Below are 24012 nucleotides of genomic sequence, written 5' to 3'. Positions count from 1 at the left end.
TAATTGTTGCAATTTTTGACTTTTCAAGCATATGTATATATATATGTATATATTTTTGTATATATTTTGTTTCCATTTCGATTTAGGGGGTCACATACCTATTTAAGTGACCAATATTGACTTGTTGAGGTGTAGAGGGGCCTACGAGCTTGCTCGGGTGCCCCGCATGTTGTCCACGTCACAGATCTGTGACTGTTCGTGTTTTTTTTACAGAGTTCGATCGATCACACCATTTCTCTAATCGATCTAAGCTCGATCGATCTTATTCATGTCCTGATCGATTCAACCTAGATCGATCTCATCTTTTTCATGATCGATCGAACTTTATTATTTTGCATATCATCATTGTGTTTTATGCTATCCAATTTATGCCCAATGCCTGTGTTTTCCACATTGGATGCATTCCATATTTATCATGTTCAGCATGTTTCATTCTCTTTGAACATTCAATGTCTATACCTGGCTGCATTATCTCTTGCATAGATTCATGTAATTTATTCTGAGTTGTCTATCTTAACTTAACAAACATATTTCTATTTGTTGTGCTTCAATTCTATATTTCATACCTATTACTGACTACAACTGCAAGTGTTTTCTTTCTTTTGCAAGCCATGGCTCTAGTCAAAACTGTTGCCAACCGACAGTATCACCGCCGAGTGAGATTGCGTATAGAGAAGGCTGAGGAGCCAGCTCCAGCTCAGTTCGAGCGCTCTGCCTCTTCTGCATCTACATCCTCATCCTCTTCATCGGCAGATGAGGCTGAGCATATACCACCTCCTTCACCACCACCGGCACAGCCTGGCCAGGTCCGAGATAGACCTACCAGGAGATATTCATGCCTTTCAGTGGCGCATGATTCTGTCTTTGACATGGCTTTTTTCTCCTGGTCGATTCTGACCAGGGAAACCTATGATGAGATTGAGCGGTGCGGCATTTCAGCTATTCTTGCCCCGGTGGCCTACCCAGTTTACCCGAGGCTCGTTCGGTTGTTCTACCAGAACCTCCAGTCGGCCCTGAGTAATCTATCGGAGTTGCGGACTACTATTGATGGCCATCTCATCCGAATCACAGTTGAGACACTGCCACATCCTCTCGGTACCTACACGTCTGCCCTTCCGACCTTTCATATCCTCTTCTGAGGAGGCTATCTGACGTAGACATGGCTGTTGCCTTGACTGGCCCTTACAGTGATAGTGAGATATTCACCACTCGGACTTATTTGCCCAATGATCTATGGTTCTTCGAGTCGGTCTTGTACTGAAATGTATTTATGGCGGGCTATAAGATCCAGCAGCGTTCAGATTTTCTTGCTCTCCTCTATGCCTTCTATACAGGCCATTGGTTTTCTGTTCCTGTACTCTACTAGAGTGTTATGATGAGACATTACTCGAGCTACATCAGCAAAGCTAAGCCCAGGAACACCGCATTCCTTCCCTTTGCCCACCTAATTACTCAGATCCTCAGAGATCAGCACTACCCTTTCCATTCAGAGGAGCAGCCTGAGTCTGGCGCTTGACGCTATGGCAAGAAGGATTGGGACAAGAGCTACAATGCTCTTATTCGGAGTCTAAAGGATGAGGTAGCCTTGGTAGCTGAGGAAGTAGAGTTAGTAGAGATGGAGGTAGAGGCGGCAGTAGCAGCAACAACGCATAATCCAACATACCCATAGGTGGCTGCGAACGCACATATGGAGATTGACTTGGAGCAGGAGCCTCCAACAGAGTCACCACATCACTCTCCGGCAGGATCGCCAGTACATTCTCAAGAGTAGAGTCAGGATGAACATCAGTCTCCTGACCCAGTCATCCCTGACGCTTCAGTTCAGACACCTGGCCTAGGAGAGTGTATCCAGACCTTGAAGGACGCGGTACTCTCTCTTTGAGAAGATGTGGCCTCCCTTAGCATTGATATGACTACTCTCCGTGCGGACATCTTGACTGCGCTGCAGGACTAATCCAGAGATATCCAGTGTAATGACCCGGTCATTTCCTTCCTTTCCTTTTTTCCTCAGAATTTTATGGATGAATTTTTTTCGTTGAAATTTCTTTTCTGGGTTTGATTTCTTGTCACTTAGTGTCGTCTCGGGTACTCGAAAATGGTTTATGAGACTCTTTTTTTTGGATTGACAACTTCTTTTAAGGACTGCGTCATTTCCATATTTTCCGTTTTTCGACACTATTCACTTTTCGTCTTTTTCCCGTTTGTCACTTTGTTGGCACAACCTCACTTTTTGTGTTCATATTTGATTACGATTTTGCATGCATTCATAATATTTAAATTCTATGCTATGTATATTTTTACTTTCTTAGAAAAACATGCTAAGTGTTTACTTTTCTTGTAAAGGGTATGGATGCATAACCTTTTTGTAATATTCTTAACTTGTGGGGTTTTAGTGTAATTACATAAAGTAATTATTTTTCATCTTAGGGACTATTTTGTAATTTAATTTAGAAGATATTCTGGAAAAGGACCTTTCTGTAATTTTTGGAAAGTGTGACAAGTGTCACACTCTTATGGAACCACTTGTTGACATTTTTGTGGAACCGCTTGGAAGCTTAATCTCTTGACACATGGAGGGTGGAGATTTACCCATTTGTTGGCATAGGATTGGACCACTTGTTGCCTTGGATGAGTGACAATTGTATGCTCAAAATTAAGTCTTGCAATTATTTTTGGGCCACTTTGGGATTATGATTTTAAAGAAGGGTTTTTGTGTAATTGACCAAACTTGTGTGTGTTGACCATGGTGTAAGATCACATACTGAGTGGAGGATTTCTATTTCCTTCACTCACACTTCATTTCATTGTTTTATTTTCTTCCTCACTACAAACCCTAACCACCATTAGAGAAGCTTGATACGTAGGCTTTGACTTTGATTTTTGAGAACCTTTCATTGATTTTCAAGCTTAACCTTGGGAATACTTTTTGTTCCCCTCATCCTCCTCTACATAACTCTTGAAGGTTTTCCATTTAGTGTTGATTTGCCTTGGATTTAAGGGGAACAACCACTTGTGAGGTAGGGGGTGTTATAGTTTATTTTCTAAATGATTTTAATTGCTTTTGTAGTGAAATACAAGTTGTATGCTTGTTTTATATCAATTTGAGAAATAAATGATTTATTGTAACTTGAATATAACTCACTTTAGACTTGATATATGGCATGGCCATGACTTGATCTTTGTTGTATATTAATTTGGGGTGATTTAAATGAGTTTTTAAATCTAGAGATTTAATGAATTTAAATTGACTTAAATTCTACTAAATTGTACCTTGCTTCTATTCCATTTTTGACTTGATATATGGCATGGCCATGACTTAGTCCTTGTTATATATTTATTTGGGATCATTTGAACAACTTTTGAAAAATTAGAGATTTAATTAATTTAAATTAATTAAAATCTACATGATGGAGTCTTGCTCATTTTGCTCTTTTGATTTGATATATGTAATGAGCATGCTATGTTGTTTAACATATATTAATTTGAGGTTATTTGGAATTGATTTGAAATCTAGAGACTTTCTATGATTAGGTTGAAAATCTCTTAAAATGTAGTATGTTTAATTACCTTGTGAGTATGCTACTAACTTGATGTAGAATTAGTACTTGTGGCTCCTTAAAATGGTAATTGGACTTAGCATGATATAAAATATCATTGACTTGTAAAGCTTATTTAAATATATATCTTGTGTAGGTATATACCTTGTTAGAATATTACAATTGCTTACTTTGAAATCTAGTTACTAAATTGTAGCTTATTTAGTACTTGTGGCTTAGGATGGTAGTGTGGCTCAATTGTTGTAAGATATTCTGTTTTATGTATAAATTGCATATTGAGGACATGACATGTCATATGCTATTTAGACTTTAATTCCAGGACATGGTTTGTGTGGATTCAACCTTACTTATGCATGGAATGTGGTAACTTGCATTTGATTTTGTATAAGTTTTGAACTTATTGATTTTGGAAAGCTTGTGTGGACATAATTTATTTGATGGCTAGGGTTCGGCTCTAGTACGGAGACAAGAGTCTTTTAAGTCATAAGTGCGCACTAGGTGCTACCTTATGGGTCGTAATTACCCAAAAATACTTGCTTGGTCTAGAGACCGAATGTCCTAGTCTTCCACTATTTGTTTTCACATTTAATTTCAAGTTGTTAATCATGGATCACTTATGACTTGAGAATTGATGCTTACTTTGGGTATTTGAATCCTATTTAGTATACTTGAACATGTATACTTGCTCCATGAGTTTAAATTTTATTTAATGTACTTGTGCTATATATACTTGTCACATGTGCAATCCTATTAGTTTAGTATACTTGTGTTTGTATACTTGATTTACGAGCTTTACATATTAAATGTATACTTGAGTAGATATGCTTGGACGTTTCACAATTTGTTTTAATATGGTTTAGTATACTTAGAAATGTATGCTTATATGTCACATAACATGTTTTAACATTGTTTAGTATACTTGAGCATGTAAACTTGTATGCCGTTGTTCACTTTAAATTGCATGAGTAGCTTAGGATGATCCCTGAGTCTCACTTTGACATAGACGTTAGGTGGCATAATCCTTTTGAATCAATTCAAGTTAATGTAAAAATCTGTGAGGAAATTGAGTCTATGCATGCTCATTCCCTGCGAGTAAACTTGTTTACTCACCCTAAAGTTACTGGGGTTTATTTTTAGGTATGAAGACTTGGTTCGTGATGTTCATCATTGCTTGGATGATTGTAGACTTGAATGTTTTAATTCTTGTAAAGGTTGGCTTGAAATGCCACTTGTAGCCTTATTTGTCAAGATGCGTATATTTGATTCCATACATGTAATGTGTACATGAGTACACTCTTTACAATGTATTTGACATGTATAAGATGAGGCCATAGGCCAATGGTATCTAGTTTGTATCCTATGTAACTTTCAACTTCATAAAATATTATGAAAATATTGAAAAATGACAAGTCTTTGCTTCACTATGTTTGCATCGGGTGTGGGAATTTCATTTTTATTTTTTCGTAGGGTCTCATTATTCATGTATGAAGAGTGACCAAGGGCTAAACGGGAATTTGATACCATTTCACATTTTTGGATTTCAAATTTTCCATTTCAAGTCCATTTTTCTCATTTTTGGCCGTTGGGGGGTCGGATTTTGAGTCGGGCCTTCTCGGGAGCTGCGGACCATTCGTGCGCGCTTGGGAACACTAATTACACTTGCGTGCACATTCGTTTCAACCTAGAAATGCATTAAGGGCCAAATGCGTACTTGGTGCAAAGTTACATTTTCTGAGTTTTTGACCCTTTACTGATCTAGGGGCATTTTGGGCTTTTCACAGTGTGTTTTTTTCATTTTCTTTTGCATTACCGGGTAGAAAACTCAATTTTAGAAGGGGTTTCTTTTTCGTGTTTTTCCAGAAAACTTCATTGATAGCCCGTTTTTGCTCTCAGTTGTGGACAGATTCTGAAAATATATATGTAGCAGTTTTTTGGACTCTCTTGACCCATGCTGATCTACGGGGCATTTTAGGGATTTTACAGTTTTTTTTTTTTTTTTTTTTTTTTTTTTCATTTTCTTCTGCTTTGCTGGGTAGAAAACGTGATTTTAAGGGTGGTTTCTTCCTCGTGTTTTTGCCGAAAAATTCGTTTAAGGGTCCGTTTTTAGTCTCAGTTCTGGAAAAAAAATCAAATGTTACTTGCTGTAAAAACACTATTCCTGCCCAGATTTCTTACCCGGAAAGTTAATTTTTATGAAACTTTGAGGCTTCGTATCTTCTTTATTCGGACTCTAATTCAAGTGATTTTTAAGTCTAAGCTTATTAATTTTTGCTTGTCTATCCAACAGTATGCATGGTTGCATCCAATTATATCTGAAAAGACCATTTTACCCTTTGTAAAGTACCCTTGCTGCATTAATTTCAAACCCAAAAGTTTGATTTTTTTTATGAAACTTTGGAGTTTCATATCTTCTTCATCCGGACTTCGAATCAAGTGATTCTTGGGTCTAACTTGATTAATTTTTCACTGCCTTTCCAGTGGTATGCTCCGTAGCACTTGGTTTTATATTTTCAGAAACGACCACTTTGCCCTTGGGGCTAATTTTGTCCGGTTTTCTTTTAATTTGTTTCCACTACTTTCTTTTGAGTTCTGTGACTTCATGGGAAGTCACGTATATGTCTTAGAAATGATGTACATTCCCAAGGATGTTGCTTGTATGTGAAAAGACTATTTTGCCCTTGGGGGCCTGTTCGGTCTTTTTTCTGATCATTCATTTCTGCATTGTTCTCGTTGAGATTCGTGGCCTCATGGAAGGTCACTCTGGCTTCTTAGAGATGCATTGCATCTCTAGGGTCATGTTTTCTATTTTTGCTTCCGCATTTGGATTCGTTATCGGGTCAATTTTTGGTTCATCACAGGATGCACTGGCTTGAAAAACCTGGGCCGTCACAAGTGGTATCAGAGCTCCTAGGTTCGAAAACCTTAGGACGACGGGTTTTGGGTGCATATCATGCTTGTGTTGCCATGCTCTATGTGTTTAGTTGCTTCTTGATAACATGTTTACGTGCTTATGTGGACGTATGTTTAGAATTTACTTTAATTGCCTCAGCATGATATATGTACTTGTTTACTTTTGTAAATTGTATATACTTGTAGGTCTTAGCACATTATATGTGCTTGTCTATTTTAGCATGTTGATTTACGCTTGTCTGCTTAGCATTAGGGTTATACTTGTTTGCTTTAGCGTATTGTATGTGCTTGTTATCCTTAGCATGTCTGTATGTTGCGTGTATCGACATGCCTTATGTGATCCTTTACTACTTGTGTGGGTATGTAGTCTATTGTTGTGTTATGTGTTAACTACTTATTTCTATGTCTTGTTTAGGCATTGCGGGTTGTCTCAGCTTGGTTGGTTGAGATTGAAACTAAGGCATCGAATCTTGGAGTCTTGTGATGACCTTAATATGATGACATCATTGAGGTCTTATTTCTAGCGTCATGGGAGGATGAGTCGGATTGACTTGAGTCCTTCCTTGGGGATTGGGAGGTTTTTTTTCTTGAGCCTCAACGGCAGGGTTCTTGTGTCTTTTCTTCTTAGAGTGATGGTTAGGGATTTGATAGGTGTGTTGACCTAAGATATCTTCTTGTCCGGCCTTGGACAGCTCTTACGAGCTATGGTTAGGGTGTGAGTGTTTTCATGTAATTAATTACATTGGTGCAATTAATTACTCTCCCTTGTTATGGAAGACTCAGGGTTGTGTTTAGGGTTCCGATTAGATCCTATAGAGTTCTCATCAAACTTATCGACATCTTAAATTGAGTTTTCTCTTTTCGGCATCTCGTAATGGTTAGTATTGGGACTATCCATTACATTATTGTTTGTTTTGTGTGGCGTTAGGATTCTACCTTAGTTGGGTTTGAGTCAATCTTGGAAAAGACTTGTAGGCTCTTTGTTTCGGGAACTTTAGTGTTCATTTTGGGAGATGATTCCTTTCCTCATGGTGAGAGATTGGAAGCATCCGGGTTTTTGGGTTTCACTTTTTGTGAGTTCATCCTTTTGAGAGGCATTTCATCCCTTTTTGCTTACGATTTTGCAGGATTGTTATTTGCATAGTCATTCTTACATGTTTATGTGCCTTGTTGTTTTGAGCATACCTTAGAAACATGTTAGGGGATGTAATTATTTGGTAATATGTGATGATATAGCTAATGTGTTTTTCATTTATTATATCTACTTGTCATGCTAGCATCATATGTGATGTGTAGCGTGTCTCTGATGCTTGACTTCTATATGATAGGTAGCTTATTTGATTGCCCTTGTACACTATGTGTTTAGTTGTTGGTGTGTGGATTTTCATTTACGTGTAGTATGCTTGCGTGTTGTTCGTTTCATTTCATTTTGGTTTAATATACTTGGGCCTATATACTTATCTACCATGGATTTAGTACTGCTTAATATGTTTTTGGATGTATACTTGTACATATACATATATTGTGTTTTCATTTTGATATTTCTTAGTATACTTGTGAATGTTTACTTGCATATGTATATATATGTTTCATGACTAATTACTTTATTAGTTTATTCCTTTTTATCATTCCGTACTGTTCTGGGGGTTGTATGACCTTGGTTTTCGGGATTGTGTGTGTGAGCTTGATCTGATGTCTTGATTCCTAGGCGTAGCCTTGTAGTAGGTCAGTTTTAGAATGATGTGAAGGATTTTGGGTGCATTGTCTTGTTGGGAGTTGTTGTGACTAGGGTGATGATGATGTTGTTTGATTTGTAAAGTCCGATCCATTGGCTTGAGGGCATAGACTCGTCAGGCTTTGGATTCGTGATTGGTGTAGTTAACAATTGTGTTTTGAGCTTGGGATTGTCAGTTTTTCCTGTATTGAGGATTTAAGGCCTTAAGCGTAGCAGTGCCTATGACATTGTTGTCAAAGTTTTGGATTGACCATAATGGTCCGGCCAGATATTTTGGACCATATCACAACTCTCACAGAATGCCTGGTTTCCGTGGTGCTTTTGGTAATGATTGTTTGACATTGATGTCATTTGTGTCGATAGGTTTCACGGGTAAGCTTGTTGGGGGCAGGTGACGAATTAAGGCTTTATACTGTCATGCTACCGTACAAGTTATGTGTGGTGGGCGAGTGCTAGTTGTCATCGATGTTACCTTACATTACCTAGCTAGTAATGTAAGTGTGGGCGGGCGCTTGATGCTGTCGATGCTACCTCACCTTGGGTACAATGTGGGCAAGTTCTAGTCAGTATTCGTGTTGCCATGTTGCTTCTGGTTGTGTTCCTTGTTTAGTTATGTAGTTGCCTTGATCTCCTTTGGGTGGTTGACATTGGGTTAGAGTGTCAATTTGTTGGAGAGGTGTCTCACGGTTCATGGATTCGTGTCTTTTTGTTGATCTTGAGACCTTTGGAGTTGTCCTTGGGTACTTTATGATCTATTCTTTAGTGTGACCTTGTGTACAGTCCTTCTTTGGTTCTTCTGGGAATGTTCTTGATTTTGGGGATGAAATCTCTTTAAAGAGGGTAGGTTGTAATGACTCGGTCATTTGCTTCCTTTCCTTTTTTCCTCAGAATTTTACAGATGAATTTTTTTCATTGAAATTTCTTTTCTGGGTTGATTTCTTGTCACTTAGTGTCGTCTCGGGTACTCGAAAATGGTTTCTAAGACTCTTTCTTTTGGATTAACAACTTCCTTTAAGGAACACGTCATTTCCATATTTTTCGTTTTTTGACACTATTCACTTTTCGTCTTTTTCCCGTTTGTCACTTTGTTGGCACAGCCTCACTTTTCGTGTTCGGATTTGACTACGGTTTTGCATGCATCCATGATATTTAAATTCCATGCTATGTGTATTTTTAGTTTATTAGAAAAGCATGCTAAGTGTTTACTTTTCTTGTAAAGGGTATGGATGCATAACCTTTTTGTAATATTCTTAACTTGTGGGGTTTTAGTGTAATTACATAAAGTAATTATTTTTTGTCTTAGGGACCATTTTTCAATTTAATTTAGAAGATATTTTGGAAAAGGACCTTTTGCAATTTTTGGAAAGTGTGACAAGTGTCATACTTCTATGGAACCACTTGTTGACATTTTGGTAGAACCACTTGGAAGCTTAATCTCTTGACACATGGAGGGTGGAGATTCACCCATTTGTTGGCCTATGATTGGACCACTTGTTGGCTTGGATGGGTGACAAGTGTATGCACCAAATTAAGTTTTGCAATTATTTTTGGGCCATTTTGTGATTATGGTTTTAAAGAAGGGTTTTTGTGCAATTGACCAAACTTGTGTGTGTTGACCATGGTGTAAGATCACATAGTGAGTGGAGGATTTCTATTTCCTCCAATCACACTTCATTTCATTGTTTCATTTTCTTCCTCACCATAAACCCTAGCCACCATTAGAAAAGCATGATGCTTAGGCCTTGACTTTGATTTTTGAGAACCTTCCATTGATTTCCAAGCTTAACCTTGGGAATACTTTTTGCCATTTAGTGTTGATTTGCCTTGGATTCAAGGGGAATAATCCTGTTGTGAGGTAGGGGGTGTTATAGTTTATTTTCTAAATGATTTTAATTGCCTTTGTAGTGAAATACAAGTTGTATGCATGTTTTATATCAATTTGAGAAATAAATGATTTATTGTAACTTACATATAACTCACTTTAGACTGGATATATGGCATGGCCATGACTTGATCTTTGTTGTATATTAATTTGGGGTGATTTAAATGAGTTTTCAAATCTACAGATTTAATGAATTTAAATTGATTTAAATTCTACTAAATTGTACCTTGCTTCTATTCCATTTTTGATTTGATATATGGTATGGCCATGACTTAGTCCTTGTTATATATTTATTTGGGATCATTTAAACAACTTTTGAAAAATTAGAGATTTAATTAATTAAAATTAATTAAAATGTACTTGATGGAGTCTTGCTCATTTTGCTCTTTTGATTTGATATATGTAATGAGCATGCTATGTTGTTTAACGTATATTAATTTGAGGTTATTTGGAATTGATTTAAAATCTAGAAACTTTCCATGATTAGGTTGAAAATCTCTTAAAATGTAATATGTTTAAATACCTTGCGAGCATGCTACTAACTTGATGTAGAATTAGTACTTGTGGCTCCTTAAAATGGTAATTGGACTTAGCATGATATAAAATATCATTGACATGTAAAGCTTGTTTAAATATATATGTTGCGTGGGTATATAGCTTGTTAGAATATTACAATTGCTTACCTTGAAAGCTAGTTACTAAATTGTAGCTTATTTAGTACTTGTGGTTTAGGATGGTAGTGTGGGTCAATTGTTGTAAGATATTCTGCTTTATGTATAAATTACATATTAAGGACATGACATGTTATATGCTATTTAGACTTGAATTCTAGGACATGGTTTATGTGGATTCAACCTTACTTGTGCATGGAATGTGGTAACTTGCATTTGAGTTTGTATAAGTTTTGAACTTATTGATTTTAGAAAGCTTGTGAGGACATAATTTATTTGATGGCTAGGGTTTAGCTCTAGTACGGAGACAAGAGTCTTTTAAGTCATAAGTGCGCACTAGGTGGTATCTTGTGGGTCGTAATTACCCGAAAATACTTGCTTGGTCTAGCGACCGAATGTCCTAGTCTGTCTACTATTTGTTTTCGCATTTAATTTCAAGTTATTAATCATGGATTACTTATGTCTTGAGAATTGATGCTTACTTTAGGTATTTGAATCCTATTTAGTATACTTGAACATGTATACTTGCTCCATGAGTTTAAATTTCATTTAGTATACTTGTGCTATGTGTACTTGTCATATGTGCAATCCTATTAGTTTAGTATACTTGTGTTTGTGTGCTTGATTTACGAGCTTTCCATATTAAATGTATACTTGAGTAGATATGTTTGGACGTTTCATAACTTGTTTTAATATGGTTTAGTATACTTGGAATTGTATGCTTATATGTTGCATAACATTTTTTAACATTTTTTAGTATACTTGAACATGTATACTTGTATGCCGTTGTTCACTTTAAATTGCATGAGTAGCTTTGGATAATCCTTGAGTCTCACTTTGACATAGACGTTAGGTGGCACTATCCTTTTGAATTGTTTAAAGTTAATGTAAAAATCTGTGAAGAAATTGAGTCTATGCATACTCATTCCCTGTAAGTAAACTTGTTTACTCACCCCAAAGTTACTGGGGGTTTTGTTCAGGTATGAAGACTGATGTTCATCATTGCTTGGATGATTGTAGACTTGAAGGTTTTAATTTTTGTAAAGGTTGGCTTGAAATACCACTTGTAGCCTTATTTGTCAAGATGTGTATATTTGATTCCATACATATAATGTGTACATGAGTACACTCTTTATAATGTATTTGACATGTATAAGATGAGGCCATGGGCCAATGGTATCTAGTTTGTATCCTATGTAATTTTCAACTTCATGAAATATTATGAAAATATTAAAAAATGACAAGTGTTTGCTTCACTATGTTTGCATCGGGTGTGGGAATTCCATTTTTATTCTTTTTTAGGGTCTTATTAATCATGTATGAAGTGTGGTTAAGGGCTAAATGGTAATTTGATACCATTTCACATTTTGGATTTCAAATTTTCCATTTTAAGTCCATTTTTCTCATTTTTGGTCGTTGGGGGGTCGAATTTTGAGTCGGGTCTTCTCGGGAGCTGCAGACTATTCCTGCGCGCTTGGAAACACTAATTACACTTACGTGCACATTTGTTTCAACCTAGAAATGCATTTAGGGCCAAATGCACACTTGGTGTAAAGTTGCATTTTCTGAGTTTTTGACCCTTTACTGATCTAGGGGCATTTTAGGCATTTCACAGTATGGTTTTTTCATTTTCTCCCTGATGCTGGGTAGAAAACTCGATTTCAGGAGGGGTTTCTTTTTTGTGTTTTTCCAGAAAATTTTTTGATTTGATAGCTCGTCCGGACTCCAATTTAAGTGATTTTTGAGTCTAAGTTTATTAATGTTTGTTTGTATATCTAAAGGTATGCACGGTTGCATCCAATTCTATCTGAAAAGACCATATTACCCTTTGTAAAGTACTCTTGCGACATTGATTTCAAACCTAAAAGTTTGATTTTTTATGAAACTTTGGAGTTTCATATCTTCTTCATCTGGACTCCGAATCAAGTGATTCTTGGGTCTAACTTGATTAATTTTTTGCTGCCTTTCCAATGGTGCACTCGGTAGCACTCGATTTTATATTTTCAGAATTTACCATTTTGCCATTGGGGCTAATTTTGTCCGGTTTCCTTTTAATTTGTTTCCACTACTTTCTTTTGAGTCCCGTGACTTCATGGGAAGTCACGTATATGTCTTAGGAATAATGTACATTCCCAAGGACGTTGCTTCCATTTGAAAAGACTATTTTACCCTTGGGGGCCTGTTCGGTCTTTTTTCTGATAATTCATTTCTGCATTGTTCTCGTTGAGATCCGTAGCCTCATGGAAGGTCACTCTGGCTTCTTAGAGATGCATTGTGTCTCCATGGTTATGTTTTCTATTTTTGCTTCCGTATTTGGATCCGTTATCGAGTCAATCTTCGGTTCATCACAAGACGCATTGGCTTGAAAAACCAGGGCCTTCACATCCGGGGATCATGCCCTGCCAGACTGACTTCATCTGCCTGACCTCTTTCTCTCTCTTTATCATTTTATATATCTGTGATACTTTACTATTCTTTTGATTCTGTTGTTATATTTGTGCGGCCATGTTGTACTGTACATTACTTTTATTCTCTCTATTTTATGCATGATATTTTTGAATGTCAGGTTATTATATTGATATATTTATCTGTGATTGACTCCATTATCAGGTATATCCTAATGACTTCAGTGAGAGAGTGCTGCCCAAAATTTTTCAGGACTATCCTTATTCCTCTCTCTTCAGTTCATTTATCATCCCATTTACACTTGCATGCCCAATGTGCACTGTTATTATCACCTTTGTTATCTGATCAGCTTTTATTCTAGTACCATTTTTTTTCAAGACCACAGTCAATCCCAAGTCTGGGGGGGTTATACCACCCACTTCGGATATTTATGTCCCGGCCATTCTTTGCCATAGCTGCACTGGTATACGATTTCCTTTTGTTCTTTTTGCACATTAAGGACACTGTGCCATTTAAGTTTGGGGGAAATGTGTGTTCTTTGCAGTGTTTGTTTTCAATTTAAATTTTGAGCATGACTTGTGTATTTAAGGGATTTTCTATAATTGGTCCATGGCTAGTTATGATTTTGATCTTTTGAGGACTATATTGCTTAGAATTTAGAAATTACTTGACTTGAGAGTCCAATACTCCTTGTATGCCTTATGGATGCCATTTAGGAGTAATTTTTTTGAAAGATTGATATCATGCTTGCACTTATGGTCCACATCATCCTGATTTTGTGATTGTTTTGAGATTCACTCTAGGATTCTACACTAGCATAGGCGCACACTAGCATTCATTTGTAGGGTACATGCTTTGTTGATTATTGAACTGGCTATATCCCAATTGAGCTAGTAGTGCATTGAAAGCTTTCATCTTGACAAAAGTGGATAACAAACCCTTTTCATTGAGTAGTCGGGATTCTAGCCTCATCAAGCACTGAATTTCTCGCGCCGAAAGGTGGAGGGCCCAAACTCTAGGTTAATAATTGAATTTAAAAAAAACAGATAAGTTGCAAAAGCTATAAAAAAAGTGAGGACTTCTCCTAAAAGGTGAGAAGTGGGAAATGATTAGTTGGAGGTTGTTTTGATTTGTAACCTAGTTGATTTAAGCTTGTAAGTCATTAAGGGTGTTTGAACACCTAATGCCCCTAAAGCCGTCTGGTTTGGGAGTCATTGACCTAACGCTCGATCTCATGGATCGCTAGAAAGCTTAATAGATCACTACATTGCACCATGTTTCCATCTTTGATCCTTACGATTAGAAAAAAAAAAAAAAAATTGAGTGAAATAAATAAGTGCACCTAGATGAATAAAGCTTTAATAAAAGGTCTACTCTTTATTTTGATGATCGGGACTAGATTTGTGTGCTAGTTTGAGGGTAATGATGTGATTATTTCTTTAGTTGGCTAAGATAGCAACATATTTGATGCCGGTTCACTTAAAAAGGATTCTAGAATTGTTTTGATTTGCATGATCATTTTCTTGATGTGTGGAGGACCATATTTGTTTGCTTGATACTGAGATTTTGGGAGATTGCTTGGAAATGGTTAAAAAATTGCATATTTGAGATAGTTTTCTCCCAATGCTTGTTTGCAATATTGGTGCCTCTTTTGAGAGAATGAGCTTAATGTTTATGGGTATCATTTCTATAAACCCTCACGAGACTTCACTCATTTACTACGGGTAACCAAGGGGTCTAAAAGGCTTGTTACATTCGCTAAATGTAATCGTGTTCCCTACGAAAGTGGCATTATCGATTAATTGTTTTCTAGATTCACAGTTGTATAGTTGTTCATTTCATTCCTTTACTTCGTAGTTCATTGCTAGGGACTAGCAATATGTAAGTTTGGGGGTGTGATGAGCACTAAAAATTGCGTATTTAAACCCCTTAGGCTCGAGTTTTCTAGGACCTTTATCTATTTTATTTTCCCTTTTTAGACTAATTTCATGTTGTTGCCCTTTCCAGGCGCTTATCCCTAAAATAAGTCAATTTAGCCAAATTAGAGCATAAAAGAAGCAATCTCAAGCTAAATAGAAGAAAGGAGCAAAGTGGAAGCAAAGTGGTGGAAAACAACAAGTTTTAATCGATCAGACCAATCTTCGATCAATCTTACAGTGATCAATCCAGCCTCACCAAATGGATCAAACCCCTTGTCCTTATCCTCAAGAATTTCCAACTTCGATCGATCCAACTTTTCTTTCGATCGATCGAACTTCTTTGATCTTATCCCCACCTACCACTTTTCTCTTTTTCCCAAAGTATCCCAAAAATATTTCAGATTTGTCTTATCCCAAAAAGGTGCCACCAAGGTTTGATCGATCTGGTTATACTTTAATTGATCTCATCAAAATTTGATCGATCGAATCTCCTCAAGTTCGAAATAAAACAGAGTCCAACTCATTAAAAGATGGCTCGTAGTGCAATCATTGAAGGGGAAAAAAGCACGAAACCTGACCATTGGGTGTGACATTGGAGCTATCTATATAAGGGAGGAAGATCATATATCATCATACAACAATAGAATAGAGGAGAGAGCCTAGAGATTAGAGAGACACACACCATTTGGGAGTTCTTCCATTCATCTAGGGTTTCCATCAAGGAGAAGAAGATCAATCCTACCATGGAGATGGCCTTTAAGGGTTGGATGACTACCTTAATGAGTGGGTAAACATCTTCTTGGGGCTAGAGTTAGCCCTAAGCATGCCTTTTAGATCCTAATGTTTTGTATTTTGAGGGGATTTATGTTGTAATTCTTGCCTTAACATATGATTTATATATGAATCTTGTTTCTACAATGATTTATGTTGTTTAATACTTCCAATTGATCATTTCATTCTATTCATATATCTATGTATGCTAAAATAGATATTCATGTATTTATCACTTGGTTTTGTGATATTGATGCATGTCTATGTGTGTTAATCCTATGAATCTAGAGATTGTCAAGGCATGGTGCTTTAATGGAATACTCTTGTGGCTTGCTTGATGGTTCATATTCATTTCTTGATGGATTGTGCCTCTACCGTAGTTTAATTAGTTTAATTTTTATGTCTCTAGTTTAGTTGTAGAGTAGTTGCCTTATTTTGCTAGATGGGAGGGCAATCTATGCTTATTGTTTGATGTTCCATGCTTATGAATGCATGTAGTATAATTCTCTAGCTTGTTAAAGTGTTTGATTGTGAGCTTAAAGGAATGAATAATGGTTTAGTTTGATATATTATGCTATTCATTAGGTTGTCTAGAAAATGTATACTTAATTAGTCATCCATGCTTATTGATTCAATTAATCACACATATTAGTGTTACAACATATATTTCCCCTCATTCATTACGCATTGAGTATCTAAAAAGGTGATGTTTAGTTGTGACCTCTAAATCCCAAGATCCCTCTCTCTTGTTCTCTACCCTTTATTTACTTTAATTGCTTTGTATTGAATTTGTTTACATTGTAGTTTAATTAACCAATCAAATCACCTTTTGATCACTCGACCTACTAGTCCGACCTTGTTTCTATATCAACATTGCTCCCGATCCCTTTGGACGATCCCTACTCACCCTAGCTATATTATTAGTTAAAGGTAGTAGTGACATTTTGTAAATTCAAACTTGGCCATTCTTTGACACATTTTAACTTGTTGGTTCACGACGAAACCAAGTTTTGGCGCCGTTTCCGGGGATTGAATTGGCAACGCCGTGTTTTGGAAACAATTCGGAATTAGTACTCTTTTGATCGTATCTTTACTTTACTTTATTTTGATTACTTATTATGTTTGTTCTTGATTGGCTAGGTGCATTGAGAAAGGAAGTGAAGCAAAGGAGAATTGGAAATCAAGGAGCTAAGCTAAGCCTAAAAAGGGCATAATTCTAGAAAATTGCAAAGCATAGCAAAACTTGAAAACTAAATTGAAGTTACTTAAGGACCTTTTGTGAGTTTTTTCTAACTTAATCTCCAGTTAAATCGTCGGCCCGCATGGTGGCAAGTTTTTAAATTCTTAGATAGATCGGGAGCCCGCGTGGAGGCAATTTACTTTTTTTTTGCATATTGTTCAAAGCATGGGAGTATGGGATCAATGTATATAGAGGATGTTTGTTGATTGATTTGTTGTGGAGGTGAAGTAATTGCTACTTGCTTTTTGCGTGTTTTTGTTTTGTTTGTGCGTGCATGGTCGTAGGTTATTAAATCCTAGTCTTGTCCCACTTAATTTGAATTTTGAATCTATTGTTCATAATCCTTGGGGAAGGGGTAGCTCTCACCACTCCATTGTACCAATGGAGGGTGATGAGCGCTGAAAAGTGCGCATTTAAACCCGTTAAGCTTAGGTATTCTAGGAGCTTTATCTATCTTATTTTCCTGCTTTGGATTGATTTTATATTATTTCCGTTTTCAGGCACTTATCCCCAAAATAAGCTAATTCAGCTAAATAAGAGTATAATTGAAGCAATCTTGAGATTAATGAAAAAAAGGAACAAAGTGGAAGCAAAATGAAGCAAGTGGTGGAAGTTGAGCAAAGTTCGATCAATCACAGAATTTCTTTGATCGATCTGACATAGATCGATCTCTGCACTCCAAGATGGATCCAAGCTCTCTTGTCCTTATCCAAAGATCCCACAATGTTCGATCGATCCAACATTTATCAGATCGATCAAAAAGATTCCATCTTATCTTGTTGTACCACCCTACCTACCACTTTTGTCTCTTTCCCAAAATATCTCAAAAATATCTCAGATTTGTCTTTATCCAAAAAGGCGCCGCTATGGGAGGATCGATCCAGCCAAAGTTTAATAGATCTCAGACAAGTTCGATCGATCTTAGAATAGGTTTGATCGATCGAACCCTCTCAAGTGCGAATTAAATCAATTTCCAGCTCATTAAAAGTTGTCTCATGGTGCAATCATTGGAGGAGTCATTGTGTACGAGCCTAGACCATTGGGTGTGACATTTGAGCTACCTATATAAGATTGTGAGCCACTTTTACACATATGTTTTTTTAGATACAACATTTGTATCATTTTTAGAGAGGAAGAAAAGAGAAGAGGAGGCTAGAGACACATTCTTGGGAAGTCTTCCATCTACCTCAAGAAGAAGAGCATTTCTACTATGGAGATAGCCCTTGAGGGTTGGAGGACGCCATCCATGAGTGGCTAAACATCCTCTTGGGGCTACAGTTAGCCCTAAGCATGCCTTCTTTACCTTGATTTATGTATTTTTGAGGGGATTTGTGTTGTAATACATGTTTTAATATTTTTATATACATAGATCTTGTTTATTCAATGATTTATGTGGTTTAATTCTTCTAATTGATCATTTCATTCTATCCATATGTCTATGTATGCTAGAATAGATGTTCATGTGTTTATCTCTAGCTCTTGTGTTGTTAATGCATGTTTATGTGTGTTAATGCTATAGATCTAGAGATTATCAAGACATGGTGCTTAATAGAATGCTCTTGTGGTTTATTTGATGGTTCATACTCATTTCTTGATGGATTGTGCCTCTCCCTTAGTTTAATTAGTTTAATTTTCATGTCATTAGCTTAGATGTAGTGTAGTTACCTTAGTTGTTAAATGGGAGGACAATATATGCTTATTGTTTGATGTTCCATACTTATGAATGCAAGTAGTATATTTCTCTAATCATGTGATGTGTTTAGATTGTGAGCTTAAAGGAAGGATTAATGACTTAGTTTGATATATTGTGTTATTCATTGTATTGTTTAGACAATATATACTTAATTAGTCATCCATGCTTGTTGAAACAACCACACACTCACTATTGTTGCAACATATGTTTTCCCCCTCATTAATTATGAATTGAGTATATAGTTAAGTGATGCTTAGTGGTGACCTCTAAGTCCCAAGACCTCTCTCTCTTGTTTTTTCTATCATTTAATTACTTGTTTTATATTAAGCTTGTTTAGTCTTAATTGTATTCTAATCAACCAAACCAACCACATTTTAATTACTCGACCTACTAACCCTAATCTTGTTCCATAGTAACACGACCCACCAATCCCTTGGGACGATCCTTACTCACCCTAACTATATTTTTAGTTAGAGGTAGTAGTGGCTTTTATAAATTTAAAACTTGGCCACATTGCACACTCACACTCTTAGTTCATCTCTTTGTAAACTTTTGGTGCAACGCGACGGCAACCACCAAGTTTTTGGCGCCGTTGCCTGGATGATTTTAGGTAATGTCATATTGTGGAAACAATTAGGAATTAGTACTCTTTTTGATCATGTCTTTACTTTTTTTTTTTTGATTACTTATTGTGTTGGTTCTTGTTTGACTAGGTATATTGGGCTAAAGAAAGTGAGTAAGGGAGCATTCTAAGCAAGGAGTAAGCAAAAGAAAGGAAAAAGCTAAAAATCTAAAAATTGCAAAGTTAAAGTTGAAAAATTAAATTGAAGTGCTTAAGGATCCTTTGTGAGCTCTTCCTAAACTCAATCTCTAGTTAAATCGTCGGCTCACGTGGAGGCTTGTTTTTCATTTCTAGATAAATCGTGAGCCCGAATGGAGGCAATTTAGTTTTCTTGCATAATTGTTGAAAGCATGGGAGTATGGGATCATTGTATGTGGAGGAAGTTTGTTGATTGTTGATTGTTGCGAAGGAGGAGTGTTTGCTTACTTTGTTATGTTGGTGTGTTACTTAAAGTCTTGAGTAGTTTTTTCCCTATCATTCATCTTAGGCATTCCAATGGAAAATCTAGAGGGTAATCTTGGCTATTTAGACCCACATTTCATGGAACATAATCCTCATAATCAAATTCCTCCCGTAGTTCAACCTCCAATTCCTCTAATGGTTCTTCGTGATCATTATAATCTTCATGCGTATCATGCACCTACATATATTGTGCTTCATAATTTTGAAGCTCACCAATATGAAATTAAGCCCGAGACCATTCAAATGTATCCACTTTTCTATGGCTTGGATGGTGAGGAACTATATAAACATCTTAATGAATTTCTTAAAATATGTTCCACTGTGAAGTATAAGAACATCTCGGAAGAAGTCCTTAGACTACTTCTCTTCCCTTTCACACTAAAAAATAAAGCAAAACATTGGTTCAACAAATTGGGGGCAAATACAATAACATCTTGGATGCAAATGCAAAATGAATTTTTTAAAAAATTTTACCTCGTAAGTTTGACCAATGTAATGAGAGCTTCAATTAGAGAATTTTCACAAAGGGAAGGGGAGTTGTTACATGAGGCTTGGGAAAGATTGAACGACTTGCTAAGGAAATGTCCACATCATGGTATTCCAAAATGGCAAGTTGTCCAATATTTCTATGAAAGCCTATCCAACACTCATAAGGACATAGTTGATACGTCATGTGGAGGTTCTCATTTTGGAAAACATGAAGATGATATTTGACACCTTTTTGAGAAAATGAGTGAAAATTTTTTGCATAAATATCACACTTCTCGGTTTGACCATGGTTTTAATGAAAAGAAGAAAAATTTGAAGATTGTCAAATTAAAAGTTCAATGGAAATTGTAGCTGAAGTTAAGACTCTTTCTCAAAAAACTTGATCAATTCTTATTAAGTCAAAAATTGGCTATCAAGTCATCTCCTTTTCATCATGCTTCCCATCCTTGTGAGCCGTGCATGACTTGTTCAAGTGTTTTACATACTACTTCTAATTGTCCCCATGGACATGTATTTAATGAACACTTTGAACAAGTCAATGCTACATTTGCTCATCCTTATTTAAGTGAGTATGCTTTGGTGTGGAATGAAAATTCAAATCCTTATCACGCTAAAAAATTTCAAAGTAAATATATTCCACCTTATAAAAGAAATGAAGGTTCCCAAGGATTTGTGTCTTCTTCTTCTTATCACCAAAGAATGAATCACTTCTCACATCCTCAAATGTATGATTCTCAAATTTGCCCTCATTATCCTTATACACTTTCTAACAATTCTACATTTGAAGATAAGGTTTTGGTGGCTTTGGGTAGTTTAGAAATGAACACCAATTTGTTACATTCTCATTCTCAATCAATATCAAAGCTTGAATCCCAAATTGAGACCATAGCTAATGCATTGAATGCAAGAGAAATTGGTAAATTATCTAGCCAACCCGAGAGGAATCCAAAAGCCCAATATTGTATGGAAGCAAACCCTACCTCGGGGTGCCCTTCCCAAGAGCAAGTGCAAGCAATTACCACTTTAAGAAGTGGTAGACAAGTTGACAATAGGGTTGAACAACCAAGAGAAGATAGTGAACCGGTGCAACCAAAAGTTGACACCCGTCCTGTTTCCAATCCTACTCCTACTTCCTTGGGTGAGAATGTCACCATCAAGAACTCACAACCCTCTTCATCATCTCCTCAAGTTGCAAGGTCTTATGAGCCAAAAGCTCTATTCCCTTATGCTTTAAAAGAAACTTCGCCTTTTGGGAGGCAAGAAGGAAAAATCCATGACATGATGGAGGTCTTTAAGTAAGTCAACATAAATCTTCCTCTCTTGGATGCAATTAGGCAAATTCTGCCTTATGCAAAATTCTTGAAAGATCTTTGCACACAAAAGCGAAAAAGCAAGGGACAAGGCCCTAAAAAAGTGTTTTTTACGGAGCAAGTGAGCTCCATCATTCAACATAACACTCCACCTAAGTTCAAAGATCCCGTTGCTCCGACTATTTCATGTGTGATTGGAAACCATGAAGTTCATAGAGTTCTTCTTGACTTAGGAGCGAGTGTTAATTTGATTCTTTACTTCGTATATGTCTAACTAGGCTTGAATGAGTTGAAGCTAACCTCGGTGGTGCTTCAATTGGCCGATAGGTCCGTCAAAACACCTAAGGGCATGGTTGAGGATATACTCATCAAAGTTGATAAGTTTTACTTCCCGATTGATTTTGTAGTTCTTGATACCTAACCGGTTGCCAACCCTACTAACAACATCCCGATCATCTTGGGAAGGCCATTTCTTGCTACCGCAAATACAATCATTAATTGTAGATCTGGGGTTATAGACCTTTCTTTTGGAAATATGATGGTCAAGTTTAATGTTTTCAATGTAAGCCGACATCCCATAGATGAAGACGAGTGTTGTCTTATAAATGTGTTGGATGAGGTTGTTAAGGAATCGATTCCCACTATGGTAATGAAACAACCAACCGAGGAAAATCACTCATCTCTTCTCTTTGAGGATCCTCTTGCATCTTGTCTTCTTTAAATGTATGGTAATTGTGGGTTTGATGATGAAAAATCAATGAATGAAGTAAGAAATCTTATGGAATCGGTTGCAAGCTTGGATTTTCCACCTTGGAAAACTCCAATAGAACCTCTCCTTCCACTCTCTAGCACTCCATCGGTCCCATCTTTAGTCTCTCCACCAACTCTTGAGCTTAAAACTCTACCTTCCAATCTTAAGTATGCCTTTCTACGCCCAAAAGAGACTCTTCTGGTCATCATTTCTTCAAGTCTTGAAAAAGACCAAGAGAACGCTCTTTTAAATGTGCTCAAAGAAAATAAGGAAGCCATAGGATGGAGTATGGCGGATCTAAAATGAATTGATCCTTCTATTTGCATGCATCGTATACTTATGGAAGAGGATGCAAAACCTTTTAGGGATGCTCAAAGAAGACTTAATCCAAACATGAAGGAAGTAGTCAAGAAAGAAGTTTATCAAACTTTTAGATGCCAGAATCATTTACCTAATCTCTGATAGGAAATGGGTGAGTCCAACTCAAGTAGTTCCTAAAAAATCGGGGATTACGGTGGTTGAAAATGCAAAAGGTGAGGAAATCTCCAAGCGTACTACCAATTCGTGGCGTGTATACATTGATTACCGCAAATTAAATGCCGCCACTAGAAAAGATCACTTCCCTTTACCATTTATTAATCAAATTCTAGAGAGATTGGCCGGGCAAAAATATTATTGCTTTCTTGATGGCTATTCGGGTTACAATCAAGTAGTTCTTGACCCCCTTAGACCAAGAGAAAACCACCTTTACTTGTCCTTTTGGCATGTTTACTTATAGATGGATGCCTTTCAGGTTATGTTATGCCCCTGCCACATTCCAAAGGTGTATGATGTCAATTTTCTTAGACATGGTGGAAGAGTATCTAGAGGTCTTCATGGATGCATGCCTCAAAAATTTGAATTTAGTGCTTAAAAGATGTCGTGAAACAAACCTTGTTCTTAGTTGGGAAAAGAGCCATTTCATGGTTCAAGAAGGTATTGTTTTGGGTTACGTCATCTCAAGAAGGGGAATTGAGGTGGATAAAGTGAAAGTTGAGCTTATTGCTGAATTGCCTCTACCTTCAACGGTGAGAGAAGTTCGCTTCTTTCTAAGGCATGCCGGCTTCTCTCGCCGTTTCATCAAGGACTTTAGCAAAATTGCTAGACCCTTGTGCAATCTTCTCGCCAAGGAAACTCCCTTTATCCTTGATCAATCATGCCTAGATGCTTTCCATAAATTGCGTGATTTACTGTCATCCGCCCCCATCATGCAACCTCCCAATTGGTCATTGCCATTTGAAATCATGTGTGATGCTTCTGATTATGCCATGGGAGCAGTTTTGGGGCAAAGAGTAGGAAAACTACCTTGTGCCATATACTATGCAAGCAAAACTTTCTCGGGATCTCAATTGAATTACTCCACTACTAAGAAGGAATTACTTGCTGTAGTGTACGCTCTTGATAAATTTTGGTCCTATCGCTTAGGGTCTAAGGTTGTTGTCTATTCTGACCATGCCGCTTTGAGGCACCTTTTGACAAAGAAAGAAACAAAACCTCGGTTAATTAGATGGATTTTACTTCTTTAGGAATTTGATTTTGAAATCAAAGACAAGAA

Source organism: Cornus florida, unplaced genomic scaffold (genome assembly GCF_030987335.1).
Source record: "Cornus florida cultivar Cherokee Brave unplaced genomic scaffold, ASM3098733v1 CherokeeBrave_3.0.0_Hap2_Chr07, whole genome shotgun sequence".
Taxonomy (NCBI): Eukaryota; Viridiplantae; Streptophyta; class Magnoliopsida; order Cornales; family Cornaceae; genus Cornus; species Cornus florida.
Note: the sequence above shows the minus strand (reverse complement) of the source record.